Source organism: Henckelia pumila, chromosome 3 (genome assembly GCF_033568475.1).
Source record: "Henckelia pumila isolate YLH828 chromosome 3, ASM3356847v2, whole genome shotgun sequence".
Lineage (NCBI taxonomy): Eukaryota > Viridiplantae > Streptophyta > Magnoliopsida > Lamiales > Gesneriaceae > Henckelia > Henckelia pumila.
Genome location: NC_133122.1, coordinates 23390450 through 23408447, shown reverse-complemented (window position 1 = coordinate 23408447; position 17998 = coordinate 23390450).

Here is a 17998-nt window from a genome sequence, read left to right as displayed (position 1 = left end):
CGCCACGTTGAATTTAATGTTGGTCATCTTGTCTTGCGGTCCTTACTAAGGATCGCTACTTTGCTCATGCGTATAATAAACTCCTTGCCCGCAAAATTGGTCCTCTTGAGATAGTGGAGAAGATTAATCAGAATGCTTATCATCTCCACCTTCCCCCTGGCTATCGCATCTCTGATGTGTTCAACGTTCGTCATCTTATTCCTTATATTGACGAGGTGGACACGTTTTGCGATTAGGGGACGAATCCTTCCGACCCCCGAGAGACTGATGAGATGATATCTAAGAGATCATTCTCGTTCTTTATTGAGCTTTATCTTAATCGTTATCTCTAGAGACTCTTTCTTTATTTTGACTTATTTTAGGATTAGGTTTGGTGTTTGGCTCTTTTAGTAGAAGAACTCTAGTTATTATTTATAGGACTTACGTTGTTATTCTTAAACAGTTTTTACAGCATTAATAAATCTAAAAACAAGAGTTTCTCTTAATTCTGGCGTTTGAGATACTTTGATTTACATCAGATACATATTATGACATTTCCGGATTCCTGATTACTGATTTCTAGACTCAACCCTTATAGGATTAATATATAGGAGACTGTATCAATTCTCAGTTAAACCATGAGGACTAGTTCAGTGCACTTTATATTTGGTATAAGTTATTACCTCTATTTTTAATTAGATCGATGTTTATACACTAATTATTTTGTTGTTATTGTTTCAAATATATTTTAAAACTGGAAAATATTTTTTTCCTCTCACATGCTTAGTGAAAACCATATCACTCACCCTCTTACAGAGAATAAGAGTGAATATGAAGTCACGAAGGAGGAACAGGATGATTTTGGGACTGATAGAATTAGATGATAGAATATTTATGATTTTGCTATTAAAAATTTTTAGTTATTAATTTTCTTAGTTTATTTTGATTGAAAATTTTTTGTCCGCTAATGTATTCCTTTATATATGAGTCGTAAAAAAAACTTGGATTCAATAATAAAATAAACTAGTTTTCATGAATTTCTGTACCTCACAGCGTTAAGCATTTTCGAAAATTTAACTGTTTTAGATAGGATATTTTCGGTTCGGGGCATGACAATTTTCCCGTTTCGATAAGGTATTGTGATGACTTGTATTGTATATAGACTAATTCTTAAACATAAGGTAGCGATCTTAAAATGCATTTATTTAATAAATATCTATTGGCATGAAATCCAAAACAGAAATAGTAATAAGAAAAAGGGAAAAGAAAATTACGGGAGTAGATCCATTTTTGCCACCAACTGAAATTCTCTCCACTGGGGAATACCGAATCTGACGAAGCTATTACTTCCAACGTGTAAAGACCCAACTCCATGGTGGATATTGTAGCCAAATGTGGGTATTTTTTCACCAAGTCTAACGCCACATCTGCCATAAATTAATATACATTTAAACATCAAATTCACACTCCACTTTTTGCTAATTAATCACGCCTCATGTAATCTAATGAGTAAAATTTATACATAAAGTGATTGTGATTAACAAAAATGAGAGTATAAATAACATTAGCCAAACATTTATATCATGAAAATGAAAATAATTTTTTGGTCAACGAAATTGTTGATGATTGGTGTCGTTCAAATTTGTTTCACGCCAACTTTGGGTTTTGTTCCATTAAGTTTTCAAATATTAATTTTTGTACAACTTCTTTTAATTTTTTGCTATTTTGGTTCAATTGCTAACGTGAAATCGAAAGTCCGGAGATTCTCAAGGTCACTTCAGTATTTTCGAGTGTCACTTCAGTAAAAAATTTCAAAATTAGTGTACCAAAACCAGACAATAGAAAACTAATCAGTGGAGCAAATTAACATGAAAAGAAAAGTCAGTAGACCAAGAAGGATATTTTCTCCGATTGGTATCAATCACTCACCAATGAATCGAGAAGCTATTACCCACCCCAAGAGTGAAGCTCCTAAAGTTCCATTAAATGGGCTATTCTCAACATCTGTCTTGGAGATGGATATCAAATACAACAGTGTCTCTTTATGGCCATGGACTGCTGCTTGATGAATTGGCAAGCGATTCGAATGGTTTAGAATGTATAGCATATTTGGATTTCTATTCACTAACATGATCACAGCCTCCTTATTTCCAATGGTTGCAGCTCGGTGTAAAGCAGTGTTCCCAAAACAGTTTTTCCTAAGCAGCACATCATCTGTCATTGATCCTAACAACTTCCTCACGAATTCGTTCGATTTTTTCCCTACCTCCATGGCTACATGCAAAGCTGTCTCCCCGAACTCACTGATATTTTCTGTTTTTGCCTCTTCATCTTTGACCATCAACATCTCCACTTTCATCCATTCACCTTTCATTATGGCCCTATACAAGGGCAAGTACTTGTTGAAATCCTTACCTGAAAATATTTTGCCAAAAAATCCAAGGAAAATCAGATTAAACTTGTTTAGTTCGGTGCTACGCTACAAATGGAGTTGCAATAACTTTGTCCTCGAAATGTTCCAAATTGAATATATTGAGTATGATTTATGAACCGAGCCGAAAACACTCGAAACTGTTTCAACTATGCATCTCAAAATATCAACATTAATTAAATGCAATAACATAAATTGACACAAATTTGCTTATGGAAGTTCGAAAGCTAAATACAAGAACATTATGACTCAGATTTGACAAGAAGCCAACAAAAAATTACACATTCATTCTTTTATATGTGCAAAGAAGAATTTCACTCAAATATTCTATAAAACAATATCTCTTATGTATGTATGAGAACCCTTACACCGGACCCTGACCGTACTAGAAAGAGCAATTTGAACCAACCAATACCAAGTAATTCGAATTTTTGAACAACCACAATGCCAAGGAACAACAACAACAACACGTAGACAAAGCCCAATCAGACGAAATCGAATTAAGGAAACTCTCGCAAATTCGTAGCTACTGGATCTTTATTAAGCATTTTTAATTTGCAAGAGGACTTTTTGTTTTCAAAATACGTATATGTTTTTAATCAGTTGAGCATGTCTTCATTCTGTATATAGGATTTTTTTTTTAAATCATGGCATTAAACATTGTTATGATTCGAACTGGGTGGAAAGGATTTACTTGTTATGTTATGATATGACCTTGATACGGTGGGATTATAATCGATAATATGGTCTCACCTCTTTTAGGAGTAACATATTAGAAGAATTTCAGTACAACTATATGATTCTATTTTTATGAAATATTATGTATGAAAGACCTGATATGTTATGACAAGTTCTGTATATTTAATTTTTGATATGAATGCCCATAAATCATGGTGTATATTATGTTCGACCGGCCTCCATTTTCTGAGTGTTTCACAAACACTCATCCCGAACCTTCCTCCCAAAATAAGAATGAATAATAGCTAAGGAAATGAGCAAAACCAATTTTGGGGTTGTTGATGATAGCTGTTGTTATATATGTTCTTGAAAGGAACGTGTATTTCTCAATGTTCTAAAAAGCTTGATTAAGCCTCGCTTAATCTCGCTTAAGCTTGAAACTTCTCTAAAACGTTTCGCTTCGGTCAAAAGCGGTCAAAAAGCGGTCAGACATAGGTTGACCATATCAAGTGTCATTAAATACGCATAAATGTGATTTTTATAAAAACCATAATTGATTAATAAGACGAAAATAGATCATAAATTAGCGTTTTTACTAGTGAGTGATTGTTAGCAATGTTAGAAATGTATAATATTGTATGGCTAAGTGTAGCGATGATGTGTGTAGTACATATTGAAAGATTTTACAGCTAATGTTTTAAATTAGACCAATTAATTTAGTCTATGTTCGATGACACGTGATATGAAATGAATGATGAAATAAATTGAATTAGAATCTCACAAAAAAATAATTTCTTACACTTAATTTGTTTAAGATGACTAAAATTATAGTTTAAATTAAAAACATTTTTTTATGCTTAAGCGTACGCTTAATCTCGCAGTAATCATGCTTAAGCTTAAAAAGCTTGAAGCTTGACTCTCACGCTTCGACATCCTTCACGCTTTTTAGAACCTTGGTATTTCTTGAAGATTTATTTCCTATTCTCGTTCAAATCTTATTTAATTGTTTTGCCATTCTGAGACTCGTTTAAAATTTAATAGATATGTATTATATTGTATTTAAAATTATTTGATTCCTAATAAACTCTTGCTTCCATCTTATGCAAGAATCTAATCAAGAAAAATTTCCTATGGTTTCAAGACACTATATATATATAGGGAAAACTGTTGCATATATATACAGAGAGATAGAAGTTTACTGTAGAAAATCAAGAGCAATGAATTGGAAAAAGATCGAAGATTTTCCGAAGTAATTTTCCTGCCGATCGTTGTCATGTTTTCTGTGTTGTCATGGCGTGTTGAGAACATCGGAGGACAACAGTTGCAAATGTGCGACTAAAGACTTTCTCGTGTTTATCAGATTTCGGCTCTCAAGATTAACACCCTATTGATTTTATTGTTTTATCATTCTTTATTTTTGGGTGTTAATTATGTTTTCACTCTATTGAGAAAGTATTTTTTCATAGACAATCACTAGTATTGCTTTTTGTAAAGCTAAATATTTTTCTAATTATTATTTTGTCATGAGGCTTCGCACAAATATTTTTACTTGTGCATGATTATCTCTGAGTAATTGTTTATTCTCAGTGTTTATTCATGTTTGATATTTTCGCTGCATGTTGTCGTATATGTTGACAACACCTGTACTTATTTGTTCTCTAAAGCTGATCTTGAACTCCCATAATTGATCCATTTTATGTGATACCCGTAACTAAATTTACGATATAATAAATAAAAATATCTTTGTAAATTATTTTATCTATTAGTTAAATAAAATTAAAATTTCTAATTTTATTTTTATTCTAAATTTCAGTTCTCATCTTATACATATAGTAAGACTATTAAAATAGAGTTATGTAAATAAACTTATTATTTTTATTCACTAGTCTTATGTTCAAAATAATGATTTATCTTAATTGTCATGTCATTTTAATGTGGAATATTTATTAGTGTTTAAAATTTTAACCGATTTTATAAATTCATTCAACCATCATAATTAATTTCTTATCGAATTGGTAGTATTTAAGATATTATCCTTGCTCTAAAACAAAAGTGTAAACTTTAAATTTATAAAATACACCAATTATAAGAAAAATTATATTATCTCTTGGGAAAATATAAATAAAATCTATCTTTGTGTCCAAATTATCAATATAGATAATTTATTTGTCATGCGTTAAAAAATTATTTACTAGTTTTTAAATCAACCATTACGCCCTAATTACTATTTGTCATAAACCACCATGACCTATCAAATTCCTACCCACTAACCCATGTTTTCTTCTCTCAATTTACTACCCACTAAACCAAATTTCATTCCTTATATTTAATGTGAGCCTTTGAGTTACTTAGAAATGTTAGTATAAAAATACTACACTAGTCACATTCTCATTTCAATCCATAATATTCATAAAAAAAAAGAGAAATAAATTATATGGAAGACATGTATATTTCCTTCAAACACTCATATTATAGTATATAAGAGTTAAGTTCTTGTGGCATCAAAGAGTTGAGCTCCTATGGCAAAGAGTAGATGAAGCTTTTAAAGAATTTTATATCAGTTTTCGATTCAACAAAATTTTTCAGGTAAGTGGGCTTTACGTTTTAAAATCTTATGTATATTTTAAAATTTCGATCGTTCATATATATTTTGATATCCTTGTTATGTACTTCTATTCTTGATACGATTTTTTTAAAAGTATTTTTGGCACTGTTATGACTCGAATTAAGAGTGAAAAGGAAATTTCCGAACTACGATAAATTTACGGCCCTGATGCGGTGGGTAATAATAAATGTTCCTTTGGCCTCGCCCCTTAGAGGAGTAACATATATGTAACTGATTAGTTAGCCACGAATAAGGAGATGAATTTCAGTGTCGGGCCAAGTTAAGTTCAGTCATGTCAAATTTCATTATGATGTTTTTGCTATGCTATGTTATGATAAGACATGTTATGATATGATTCTGTTTTGAAATATGATATGCTTGTAATCCAAGTATGAGTTTTCCAAATTAATATACATATATATTTTTTTTTCGTATGATCGATCGGCCCCCACTTGCTGAGCGACACCCAGATCACTCATCCTTTACTTCTCTCCCCAGATAAAAATGAAGAAGAACTTGAAGATGAAGAGCATAGCTAATATTGGATTGATGAAAAAGGAGAAATTTAGAAGAGCTGTTACTATTTGAGTTTCTTTGTCCATATGATGATAAGTTTTAGTCAGCTTCCGCTGATGTATTTGATCTATGATTTTCTTTATGAGATGTAAGAACAAATTTCGTCGTGAAATATTAATATACTAGTTTTTGGTTAAAATTTGTGTTATGAGGTTTGTTGTTTTTGAATTTTTATTTGAAAGCAACGCCGATGTCGATCAACCCCGGATTCGGGGCGTGACATTTTACTTCTAAAACTGATTTGTTCTTCCATAACTGATTTCCAATTCTAAAACTTCATGAAACTTTATTTTTCTTTAGAATATTCAACACAAATCTCAAACCACTTCTTGACAAATCATCAACCTCAAATTCATTTTCTATGAATTGAACACTTAATGAAATGTCAGCAACACAATAAAAATTTTTCTCACATTTTCGCAACTTAACATATTAATTTCTCTCTATATGTATATATATGTTTTTGTAATAATATTTTCCCACATGATAAAAATTAATGATTTAAAATATGTTTACAGTGAGATACAATTGATTTTTATAGCAACTTGAGTTAACCATAAGTGATATGCAGGGCAAGGTGCAACGTGGATGGAAGCCATCTCTTGTGTGAAACCTCGATTTTTTGAACATACTAATTTTGAGATAAGCATTTAAATATGAATTAATTTCGAGAAGCGTATACATATTTTTGAGATTCGCATATCAAGATAGAATATTTGCAAGATAAGAAGATTTAGTTGATCAAGCTATATGTAATCGAAAATCAAATCTTCAGATTTGATACCCTTCAAATTTCGACAACTGGAGTTATCAAGTCTATGTCGAGGGAAAAATTCACCTGTGACGATTCCTGTAACATTTCCTGTTACATTGACAATTAATTTCACTTGTTACGTTTCAATTGGTATGACAGTTTTTAAAACATGTAAATTCTCACACGTGTAAGTCAATGATTGGTGTAACATAGAATGTTACATCAGTTTGTCACAAAAGATTTTTTTCCCTATGTCGATAGCTTCTCAGTGCCTAAAAATATACCCTCAACCCTTGTAAAAATCAAACCACAAATTCTCCAAAAATTTCGAGCAAGGCCAAAGTTAGTTAACAGGCGTAACACTGCAGAGATTTATTCAAGTTCGAGCAAGCAACAATCTGTCCGGAACCCATTGACGTCGCTTCAAAGATCCAAATTCGATCTTCAACATTTAGAATGTACCACAATATACAAGTTTCAAACACATCCAACGGGTATAATTTCGTGAATGACTTTTAAATCATGCTACACATATTCTCTCTGAGGAAAAGCATATTTTGTTCGTCATCAAGAAATGGCTTTAAATAACCTCTAAAACCAATCTACACCACTCACATAATATTTCAATTCCTTAAAGTTTCAGCATGATCAAGAAGTTCTATATTTTGCAGAACCCTCTGCCAGTTGACTGATTTGCAAACATATGCAAATCTGAAAAATTCATTTCACTCTTTCTTTTGTGTATTCTTTTGATGACTTGTTGAAGATCAAAATTAGGGCAAGAACACTCTTTGATTCTCCATATAGTCTCGTTCTATATGGGCCAAATTCAATGGGATTTTGTCATCTCCATATTAGAAAACACACCTTACGAGAAAAACGCTCTCAATTGTGAGAACCCAACTTTCCAGCTACTTTGAAGAGATGTAACCGATGGAATTAAGCAATCAAGATCAGTTTTTTTTTTTTTTCCAAATTCAAGGCTGATAGTCAAGAGTTGTAACAGCCAAGAATAAAGAGAAATTATGGCAATTAAAAGGGGGGTTACTGGCCGTGAAGGAGGGATGCTTCAGCTGCATTGTGTTGCCTATAAAGCTGATGGGAAGGTACATTTTCTAGCACCACAACCCCACATATTCAAGTCCAAGCCATCTGCCATTTTGAAGCACCAAATTTGAGTGAAAATCTGCCCAAATTTGAGTTCTAAGTTTTGCTGATTTTTGAGCAACCTTGTTGCCAGAATCTCGGAAAAGTCGGCATCCTTTCAAAGGGAAGCTTCTGGCCATTGTCGAGAGTTTGAACAAATTTTTTTAGAGCAAGAATTGGTCCATTATCAAAGCCAGTGAGTCTCTTAAATTTTAAGCTCGACAACAACCGTTTGAAGCTCAGAAAATTTGCTCATTATCGATCTCCAAAGCTGCCCAGAAAACTCGGAGTGCGGTATCGGTTCGAAGGAAACTTTCGGTCCAAAGTTTGAACAGATTCTGTCCAGCTTTGAAGCCGTTGAATCTGTCTACGCTTCGAAGTCAACACCTGCAGCAGCCATTGGAGATTTAGCAACAATCAAGGTCCATAAATCTGTCCAAAGTTTCACCGAAACGTGATCGAGGAGCTGCACTTTCTTTGTACAGAATCCGAATAGCTCAACTCCCTTAAGACCAAGCAGATTTTGTCTTGAACCTATTTCGAGATTTGCTCCAGTTCAAGGCTGTATAACAACGTCTACTCCTACACGATTTCTTAGAAATCAAATACTGTAAGTGAGCTTCTATCTTTCTTTTGTGTGATATAAGTTTCTACACTTATATTCATTTTTGTGTGTGATTTATGCTTCATAAAATAAATTACTTATGATTTTGAATATTCGATCGGCATGATACGTATATTCGTTTCACTTTGATATGCTATTTGTTGGCTATTCGTGATATTATTTGAAGCATGTTAAAGTTATTTGGAAATATTTGAGATGCACTGTTAAGAGTCGATTTAGAAATGGTTAAAGAATTTCTTATGATTTGATTTGATTTGATATGACCCTGATGCGGTGGGTTATAATAAACGTGTCTTTGGCATCTCCCCTTAGAGGAGTAACATATAGGGGACTGATCAGTAAACCACGAAAAATGAGATAGTTAACAGTGCAATGTTTGCTTCGTATTTGTGTCAGATTCAGCATGCTTATTTTATTTTGAGATTATGAAATATACATGTGTACATGTAAATATATTTTGGTGTTTATCATGTTCGATCGGCCCCCATTTGCTGAGTATTTTCCAAAATACTCACCCCCTTACTTTCCTCCCCAGATAAGAATGAAGATGAGTAGATGACGAAGAACGGAATATGTTCTGGGGCTGGTGAGGACGGATCAGTTCAAGTTGAAGAAATATTTTTACTTTAAATTTCAGTTTCGCTTCTGCATTGTCGCATTTGTTTTTTTCTCTGTAAAAACTGTTATGGTTTATGAAATAGACTGGTTTTTGGCAAGATTTGTACTACGAGGCTTGTTGTTTCAATGTTAAATTGTTAAACAATGCCGATGTCAACTAGGCCCGTTTTCAGGGCGTGACATCAACCACTTGAAAATTTGATATTACCAACGAGTGTCGATCAGGTCATTCGGAAAACTTAGCGGATTTATTATATGATCATCTCCATATTAGAAAACACACCTTTTGAAATTTTCATTCAATCATGTTTTCTTTGTTTTGTTTTGTGTTGTGTTCTGTCATGTGCTATACGTTTCATGAAGTGTTAGGATTCAATTGGATATGGGAAAGGATATCCGAACCCTGGCTCTTATAAAGTGGGATTATAACCGTTGTACGGTCTCACTCCTTAAAGGATTAATATATAAGACATAGTCTCACCCCTTAGAAAATTAACATATAGGACATAGTCTCACTCCTTAAAAGATTAATATATAGGAAACGGCCTCACTTCTTAGATTATTATCATATAGGAGACTGATTTCGATAGATCATAGAAACATATAAATTTTAGTGCTCCCACTTGCTGAGAACTTCTCTCTCCACATAATAATGAAGAGGAACACGAAGAGGAAGAATATACCTAGTTTTGAGGGTGCTCAACAAGAGAAATTTGGAATATTTGATGTCATTTTGCATTGCCATTGTATTGATGAATTTTAGCTTTCAGTTATGTATTTATCTTATGTTTTTCTATTTTGTGATGTAAGAACATATTTTATTATTTTACTTTTTCTAATCTCAAATGTAAGTATTAAAGTCCTTTTATAACAAAATAATATCCCCATTGATTTATATAATGAAGGGACTTTTAACTCATCGTTTCGAAAGGTTAGTTATATTATCATTGGGAGTACGCATTCATGAGATGGTGCTAGACATATTTTTAAAAATGTAGATTAATTTGGACTTAATTCAACTCTAAAAGCTAGATCAAGGGCTAAGATTACCCAAGCCTATATATGAAATTCTCAGGAATACTATCCAACTGATGTTGAACACATAAACAATAACATGTCACATCGATCTACATTCTCGTGAAAAAATGATTAATACTCTAAAAAACATTGAATAAAATTACAAAAATATACAAATTAAAACAGTAGACTAAGGCTAATTAAATAAGACTATAGAAAGAACAAAAAGCGCCTTACTACCAACTGAATCAAAACTACAATTTTTCTAATGTTCTTACTGAAATTTCATACAAATAATTTGAAAATTAGAAAAATATTATTTATCTATGTAATAATCGTATTCAATTCAACAAAACATATATAAGATTTTACCTCAAGTTTATTTAATTTCAACAAAATACATTTCCAAACTTCTTTAAATTGAAGACTAAAAAAGCATTTTGATAAAGTAAATGTTTCGAGATTGTGCCAACCTATACGAGTTAGAGATTAATCTTTTGTCGAGATAGATCTTCGTATATGATTGATTAAATGGATCTTATACATATGCCAACACAAATAGCTAGGCAGGATGATCATTTTTTTCATTTTATTTTTTATCGTTCGCTAATTATGGATAACATAGTGTATTTTAAAATCCTTTCATATCTTACATCATATATAATAAGGAAAATTGTTTTTTTGGTTATGTAAGTTTGTCACTTTGCGCTTTTGGTCCTTTATATTTTCACATTTCAGTTTTAGTCCGATATCTTTATTTTTTTTTGGCAATTTTAGTCCTTTTTCCGATGTGGTTCTGATGTGGCACAAATGCAGCGCTTATGTGGAGCTGACGTGTAAAGTTTCACGTAAGCATTTTCGAAGAAAAAGGACTAAAATTGCCAAAAATTGGAATATGCAGGACTAAAACTGAAATATGAAAACAGAGAGGACCGAAATCGTAAAGTGACAAACATACATGACCAAAATTGCAGTTTTTCCTATATAATATGTTGATTCAATATATATTAAAATATTCTGTTGTATCCTTCTTAATTCTCTTTGCTTAACTACATGCATAATAAAAGCGACAGACTTAAGAAACATTTACCAGCATGAACTGGCATAGGAATTGAACTTGTCAATTGGTTCGGTTCGATTACATCTGACGAAGCCATCGAAACACACGCGCGACAATGTTTGTTCAGTGTAAGCTAGGATAAAATGAAGGGGTAATTGTAAGAATTAAGTAGTACTACGTTTTTGGACAAAGTAGAATAATTTGTAAACGAAACCTTCATAATCACTTTTTTCAAGCATATGTAAATATTGCACGTAGAATAGGTGGATTCAAAATTTTAATTTCAAAGTTTTTTGAATTCAGGGTAGGAATACTTGTAAGGGATATCATGGTTCATAAAAATTATCAGAATCAGATGTTGTCACTAGGTGTTGACAACATCCTACTCAACATGCAGCGGAAATATTAAAACGTGAATAGTAACAGCAAACCAACAATAAAAATACTCAAGAGTAAATATGCACAATTACTAAAGTAATAAAAAGTTGAGCATACAAACAGATTCAGATGTTGTCATAAGGTGTTGACAACATCTTCAATAACACCTTGATTAACATGCATCAGAATTTTTGAAAGCATGAATAAAATAGAGAAACAACCAAATAAATCAGACTCAGATTTTTAAGCAAGAGTATAAAATACTCTTGCAGCGCCTCAGGGCAAAACTTTCACTAGAAAATATTCAAAGAGTTTTACAAACCCTAAAACTAGTGAATTATTTCAAAAATCAATTTTCTCAAAACATGTGAGAAAATAAATAAATAAAAACAACTCCCTTAAAAGTCTACTGAAAGTAGAACAAGAAAACTCAAGAAAGGAGTTGATCCGAGATGCCCAAACACGAGAGCAACACAATCTTCGATCAACAATCTTCAAGTTCTCTCAAAACTACAAGGTATCTACGAACAATAAATTCAGCAAATTGACAAGAACTCTTCAGCGTGAAAGCACTCCAGAAAGTCGAGTTCTGTCATCTACGTTCAAGCTCTATTTTTTTTCTGCACGCTCAAATCCTCATCTACGGCTTGATCTATCTTTTCTGCGCTCTCTCTCCTTTTCTTCAAGCCGCGTCAATATCTACACCCTCTTCTTTTATTTAAGCGTGTCAGCTTATCTCCAAAAAAACTTGATCATATTTCCTTTCAAACTTGAACCAATCTACAAAGATAAGGAAATAATATTAAGTTAGGAGATAAAGATATATTATGATAAGTGCATAATATCTCCTAAAAAATAATCAAGTAAATATTTAAGCTATTTAAGATATATGAATATCTTATTCTATGATTCAATATAAAATAATTCCTATTTAAAATATCTCAACCAATTAAATAAGATATTTAAAAAGATTTAAACTTCAAGTCCAAGAAACCATATTTTAAATCTAGGAATATTATATTATCTCAATTCAAATCAAAACTATTTCTAGTTTAAAATATATCAAGCATATAGATAAGAAACACAATTTTAACTAACAATCCTAAAAAGCAAAACACAATATTATAATCTTTCAAAATATGGAAAGATATCAAGGAATAATTATCCTTTCAATCTCCCTCTTTTTGCCTTTTCTGGACAAAACATCTAAAACCAATTCAGCAACTCCCCTTGAATATTAATTCTCAGAACTCCCCCTGAGTTCAAACTTATCAAATCAGTTCTCCCCCTGAATTTGATCTTTCAATTCTGAGTGTTGTCAAGAAAGTTGGCAACACCTGCACACAACACTTGGCGAGATCAGAAAATACTTAATACATGTTCAAAAGTGAATCACAAAACATATTTAATCAATTCAGTACACATCACAACTCCTCTAAATAGCAATTCTCTCCCTGAATACGAAAATACATTCTCCCCCTTAGTCTAAGCACAGATGTTGTCGAGGATGTTCCCAACATCTCCTCACAACACTTAAGTCAGGGCAAAAAAAAACTTAGAACAAATCAGAGAGTCATAATCAAACAAGCTAACATTGATTAGAACCAGATCAGAGCAAAAACAGAAAGACAAATCAGAGCAGAGCAAAATAAACCACAAAAAATTAAACTTAATGCTTTGTGACGATCCATTATTTGATTTGCCAGAACTAGTCTCTTCTCCATCAGATCCATAGTCACTATCTTCTCCATCAGAGCTAGAGCCACCAGATTCAACATCTTCTCCCCCTTTTTGTCCAGAAGAGGTACCTACACCAAGAAAAAAATTCTATATTGAGACAGAAGAGCTTTATAGTAAGCGATGTCTGCTTTGGCTTGTAAAATCTTCTGTTCAACATGCAGCATCTGGGATTAAATAAAGACATAATCCCGTTGTTGAAGTAGGAGGAACAAATATGGCAGTGGCAGGGGAGGTGTTGGCAACATCTGCCACAACATCTGCAGCAGCACCTATTTCTGACCAAGGTAGGTCCAACTTCATGTTACCTCTAAGTAATGCAGGAGCAAGATTCAGTACCTCAACAATAGCAGATAAATGCTCATCATCATGTTTTTCAAAATATTGAGATACTAGCTCATCAAATATCAAAGAAGGAAACAAGAGCATGTAAGATACCAACCAGTTTGCATATTGCATAACTGTAGTAAAACACAAGCTTTCCAAAGTTCAAAGCTGCTCTAGTTCCTATAGAAAATATCACACCAGCTTGTTGTTTGGTGACAAAGATGGAATTTGTGGACAAAGTCCAAATCTTGATTGCAGTCTTGTAAAGAACATAAGCTATCTTATCAGAGCAGGCTGCACATCTTTTTCCACCTCGGGTGAGTTAAAGAATCCATTAATCACAGTAGGACTAAACTCAAAAATATGAACCCTCACATGAATTTTCCCAAATTTTGCGAAAGAGGGTTCGACACAGCGTTAGTCAAATTTCAGTATAATTCCAAGACCATAAGTCTAAAGTAAAGAGTAGCATATATCATAGTAGCGAACATATTTCTGAGTTGGAAAATTCTTACCATACTTTGTGCGCCATATGCTTTCAAATCAATGGTGTGGTACTCAAAGAAGTCACAATTGGCATAGTGTTGCCAATCGTTTGCAGCATTCTCAGAAAAAAAAAAAAAAAACAAACAAACAAACAAAGGAATATGATTGTCTTACTCGGTAGTCTTCATCCAAGGTGTTGTCCGGGGTGTCAGCAACACCTGCAGAAACAGCAACACCGACTTCCTAAAGAAAGGTGTAATAACAGTGACAGTATCCAGCAAATTCCGAATTCTGAAAAATTCTACAATATTCAAATACTCCTCATCTAAGATGTCAGCAAGAATGTCAGCAGCATCTGATGAAACATCTGCTTCTGAGGCAGATTCCTCAGAGCCTTCATCAGAGAATGCAAGGGATGGATCAGCAGCAGTAAAAATGACCATCAAAGATGAATCAACAGCAGTAACAATGACCATCAAATATCTCAAAAAAAAATCATCCTCTAAGATGTTGTCAGAGGTGTTGTCAATATCTGGCTCAACATCTTCTTTGTAGCCCATCTCTGTTTGAATATCACTGAATCAAAATTTTTCTCTGCCATAAAATTTTGAACGGTTAGAATAAGAAGAGAAGAATTTGACAATAATGCAAGGACCGACAAAATTCTGTAGAAATGATAATGTTGTGAGGGTGAGCAAAAAATAACAAGACCATAAAACATTCTGATGATAAGATCAAATCTAAACAACAAAGCCTTCACCTCTTAATCACTCGGTCACAGTTAATGTTCCCTAACAGTAACAATTGCCAATGTTAAAATGGAATTTGAAATCATTATGGAAATAAATTTCCGAATTAAGGCAATAAATCAAGCCAATTGATTTTCACAAAATTTTCATAGATAAACTCCACATCGAATTTAACTCCACTAAAACACTTTCGATCACAAAACAATTCGAAATATTAGTGGATTGGGAAAATCACTAAATTTTACTTATTTCGAACTTCAAACTTCTCAGCAAGATATATTCACCATAAAATAAATATGCATGTCCTAATTATGTCTAAAAACAGAGTGTAACAATGCAATGAAATGCAATCACATGCAAAATAATATGTTGACAAGTGAGGTGTTATCCACGATATTGGCAACATCTTCCAGCAACACTTCAGGATTCTCAAAAACTTTGATTTCCAAACATTCATAAAATTTCTATTACAGAAGTGGTAGCCTTCACACTAAAGGAACGATCTTCAACGGACCCCTTTAGGTAGCTTTTTCCATTTGCTTCTGATTTTCAATCAAATTTGATGATTGAATTGATTCTGGTGAACCTTTTTTTTTTTTTTTTTTGTTATTTTGAGTTTCTGAATTTGCGAAATCACTTTTCACTTGGGACAGGATCATGGAATACACGAACATCCCTCCACTACTTCGTGATTTAGTCAGAACTCTTCTTTAATTAAATCTCATTAAACTGTAAAACAATTTGCAAAGAATCCTGAGTGAAAACTGTTCAATGGTTACAAAGTATCCAACACATCACAAAACAGAATGAATGCATGAATGCAACATGCCTAATGAACCTAAAGATGCACATGCATGAAAAGGTGTTGTCGCAGGGTGTTGGCAACACTCCAGACAACATCTCAGTTCTGTCTATAATGCACACAAACTAAGAGACTTCCTTAGACTGGAAACTCTCTCGAAATACAATGCTTTGGTGAAAATATCAGCTAATTGGCTATCAGTTCTAATAAACTCAATACAGATTATGCCTTTCTCGACCAAATCTCTAATGAAGTGATGTCAAATGTCTATGTGTTTGGTTCGAGAGTGTTGTACTGGATTTTTGCATATATCAATAACGCTTGAATTATCACAGTACACATTCACCTAAGCATGATATCTAGCCCAGTAGCAAAAAAAACAAGATACTTCCAATTATGCTTCTGTAGAGGGTGTTGTCAACACTTTCGACAACATCTTCCCTCGACAGTTTTTCACTTTGCCTCATTGGTGTACGCATGTGTTTACAATTTTCATTCAAATACTTTTTCAAAATATTTCTAGCATACTGTATTTGACACACAAAAATTCCACCATGCATTTGTTTCACTTGCAACCCCAAGAAATAATTCAATTCACCAACCATACTAATCTCAAAAGTAGACGACATGCACTTCACAAATTCATCAACAAGTTTTTCACAAGAAGCACAAAAGATTATGTCATCCATATAAACTTGGAAAATAATAATATTACCTTGAGACTTTTGCACAAACAATGTCTTATCAATAATCTCACCTCTTTTGATTCCAAGATTGAGCAAGTATTTGGTTAATCTTCCATACCATGCACGTGGTGCTTGCTACAATCCATACAGTGCCAACCTTTTTGGATTCACTGTTTGACACAAAACACGAAAATCTTACCTATGAAAACGTGGAGCTCATGCGAATTAGTCCAGCCGTCTTTCGATAATCCACATTTTCTTTCCTTCGGGTTTGCATATCTCCATGCACATCACAATGACCTCACTGTCTTCATCCTCATTCTCATCATTAACCTGTTCAAGTTTAGTTTTTGGAATTTCAGTAGGAGGTGTTGTCGGAGGTGTTGTAACACCTGAGACAACATCTGATTTTCCAGAATTTTCAAACATAAATTTTCAAAAACTTCATCTTCGACAGTTTTCTTCTTCAGATCACATAAATTCTCAAAAGAAGAGTCTTAGAACTCCTTACCATAATCAGTACGAATTCTGGTCACCTTCAAGTTGTGAAGATTCGCAATCCTTGTGAGCAAATTCTTAAAAACATCAAATATATCTGATTTTTCTCTCACAAATCTTACCCAAGTATATAGTGAAAAATCATCTACACAAACAACAAAATATTTTTTACCTCCACAGCTTTCCACATCCATTGGACCCTTCGAGTCCATATGTACAAACTTAGGACAGAGTGTTTTCTCAGATGTTGGCAACATCTGGTGTGACACCCTGGTCTGCTTCTTTTTGACATGCCTCACAAACAAATGAAATTCCAGATTTTGAATTAGACGTACCTCTAACATCATCAAACTTACTTAAGTTCTTCAAAGACTTGAAGTTTTCATGTCCCAACTTTCGATGCCAAAGGTTAAATTCATCCATCTTTGTATGCGTACAAGTCATCTCTTCTTCAAGTTGATAGCGATTATCAGATGACCTTGTACCTGTTATAACACACATGTTAGAACTATCAAAAATTTTGCATAGTTTCTTATCAAACTGCACATGAAAGTTATCATCACAAAGCTGGCTAATGCTTATTAAATTTGCAGTTAGTCCTTCAACATGTAGCACATTGCAAAGTTTAGGCAAACCAGCAACATCCAGTGTGCCTTTTCCTACGATATTTCCCTTTGAACCTCCTTCATAAGTCACTTTCCCACTCTTTTGTTCAACATAATCTATGAGAAACTTTCTAGAACCTGTCATATGATGTGAGCTACCACTATCAAAGTACCAAGCACCTGAAACATTAGTTTTTGAAACAGTATAAATCATATAGCAGTGAATATCAGCTTTTGGTAC